The sequence below is a fragment of the Triticum aestivum genome, chromosome 5B (assembly GCF_018294505.1).
Source record: "Triticum aestivum cultivar Chinese Spring chromosome 5B, IWGSC CS RefSeq v2.1, whole genome shotgun sequence".
Classification (NCBI taxonomy): domain Eukaryota; kingdom Viridiplantae; phylum Streptophyta; class Magnoliopsida; order Poales; family Poaceae; genus Triticum; species Triticum aestivum.
In genome coordinates this window covers 651,115,764-651,118,300 of record NC_057807.1, presented here as the reverse complement: position 1 = coordinate 651,118,300, position 2,537 = coordinate 651,115,764, and positions in this window count along the sequence as shown.

Genomic DNA, 2,537 nt, shown 5'->3' with positions numbered 1-2,537 from the left:
CTTACATAAGGTGCTAAGCACATTAAAAACTTTAGCAACTAAAGCCCCCAATGCACAGGTGCTAAGCATCCTTCATTTAATGATTTTGCAACTAAAGTTCTTCATGCATTGGTGGGATCCTTCCAATTTAAGTGTTTTGCCTAGGTTCTCGCGCTTGGCATTGTTTCTTCCTGGGGTCACCAGACTCATCTCTCTCCTCTTAATTACCTTGCCACATCAGACTTTTTGCCTACATGGCAGCCTTAGCACCTGTACAAGGTGGAGCATTAGGAGGGGCCTAAAAGAACTGGCCCCTGGTACTCCTACTAGTAGTAGTACTCAAGTTGGAATTCCAATTGCACGGCAAAACTTGTTAGGCAAAAAATTCGATACAGGGTGTAGGAAGTGGTTTGGGAATTTGCATGCCTTTCCAACTAGTGAGATACTCCGTACAAAGTATGACAGAGAAATAACCACAGAGAAGGAAGCTAAAAGTAAACAATCAAACGAGCATTTTTGCATTTGTTTTGCATTGAATCGTTTCACAAGCTTGACTAGTGTTGTTTTTCTACTTTTACAAAAACCGCATCGTAATATTAAAACGTGCACTTGCACGTACATAAGTAATAGTAGTACTCCCTCCGTCTAGGTGTACAAGTCTTCCCTCCTTGGTCACGGTGCACAACCAAAGATGACTTATTGACCTGGACGGAGGGAGTAGCACAGTTTGCAAGCATATATCGAGAGAGACGTGTAGTCCGATAGTATATAGTAAAGTTTGTGCTATATGCACATACTTGCAGAATGCGTACGAATACACAAGGTTTCCAAACTTTCCATTTTACATGCTTAATTAAGGACACTAAAAATTCTTGAACGTTCGGGATTTATCATTTGCATCCCAAAACTAATGAGATCGCCTTACAAAACAAAAATTATACTCCTCCTAAAAGCCACGGCGCTCGCATGAGCGCTTGCGGCGCGCCACGAGTGCCCTGGTGCGCGGCCATTTCCCAGCGCGCCCACACAACGCCTCTACCTCAGCCTCGCAACTCGCGAGGTGCTGATTGGCGGCTTGCCGGCGGGCGAGCGCGATCTCACCGGTGTGGTGATCCGGCGCCAACAGGTACTCCTCCTCGCTGGAAGCGTGCACCTGGTCCACGTACCGCCAAGCGTAGATGAGGCGCTTGGGCCCAACTGCACTCAGGGCGTCGGCACGGGCGTCCTCCGCCACCCCCACGGCCCTCGCACGAGCCTTCTGCCAAAGAGCCAATTGCCCGACTCTCTCGGACGCCACATAGGCCTCCCAGGTAGCTTGTTCTGTGGTGCGCTTCTCTTCCTCGGCCTTCTTCTCCGCCTCTATTTTGGCGCGCTCTGTTGGAGGCAAAGCCTCCCACAAGGCGACATCCATTTCTTTCCGAAGCTCCTCAAGGCCAGGGGGCTCGGCGGGCGGCGCGGCGTTCTCCTTGTAGCGGGGAGCCGACGTATCCTCCGACGCGCATGCTGGCGAGATTGGTAACGCCGACGCGTCCACCTCGATGCGTCGCGGCGAGGAGCGGAACACCGACGCATCCTCCTCGACTAGTGGCAGCGAGGAATGGAACGGCGACGCATCGCGTCGCGGCGAGGATAAGAACACCGACGCGTCCTCCTCGACTAGTGGCGGCGAGGAACGGAACGGCGACGCGTTGCATAGCGGCGAGGAGCGGAACACTGATGCATCCTCCTCGACTAGTGGCGGCGAGGAACGGAACGATGATGCATGACCGTCCGCGCGACGCAACGAGGGGCTCCTAGAGTTTGGGAGGGGCGATGCCATGGTGGTCGACGTGAGAGGGAGGGGAGGAGATAGCGATGAACGTGAACGTGAGGGGGAGGAGATAGCGATGTCGTGGGAGGCGCAGTATTTATAGCGAGCAATGGCACACCTAAGTAAGATATGGACTGAGCTGCACTGACTTAACTGTTGGTCCAGTTGCGTCACTGACATGTGGGCCAGTCCCCTGTTGGGCCCATATGTCAGTGACTCAATCCACCCGAAGTTAAGTAAAAGCTACGTGGGCATATTTGTTGGAGTAAATTACGGGGGAGCGAAGGGGTGGAAATATTGCTGGTCACAATGGATTGGACGAGCATGGGGGGAGGAGAGTCATGCATGCAGATTTTTTCACACGGGGTGGAGTGGTGGGACCGCCGGAGGGAGAAGGAGAGTTTGGCAGGCATATTATTTCCACACATGGAGAGGAAAATATTTGGAGACGAACGGGCTTCCTGCAGGTATGAGGAACGGTGCGTAATAAGTCATCTTGCATGCCGGGCTAGCTATAGTCTCAAGTCGTTAAAAACATACACGCCCCACACATGTTCATATTTCAAGGTGCACTAAATTATTGCATGCGATGATTAAGGCTGGCCATAATGGTGGTATCTTAGCTGGTATCATGCACACGGGAATAGCAAACATGCTGATGTGGAAAAGAATTAAAGAAGAGAGGGGGGTTGGAGTAACTAGTGTTCATGCATGCATTGGTAAACACATTTTTTTGTGAAGAACGACA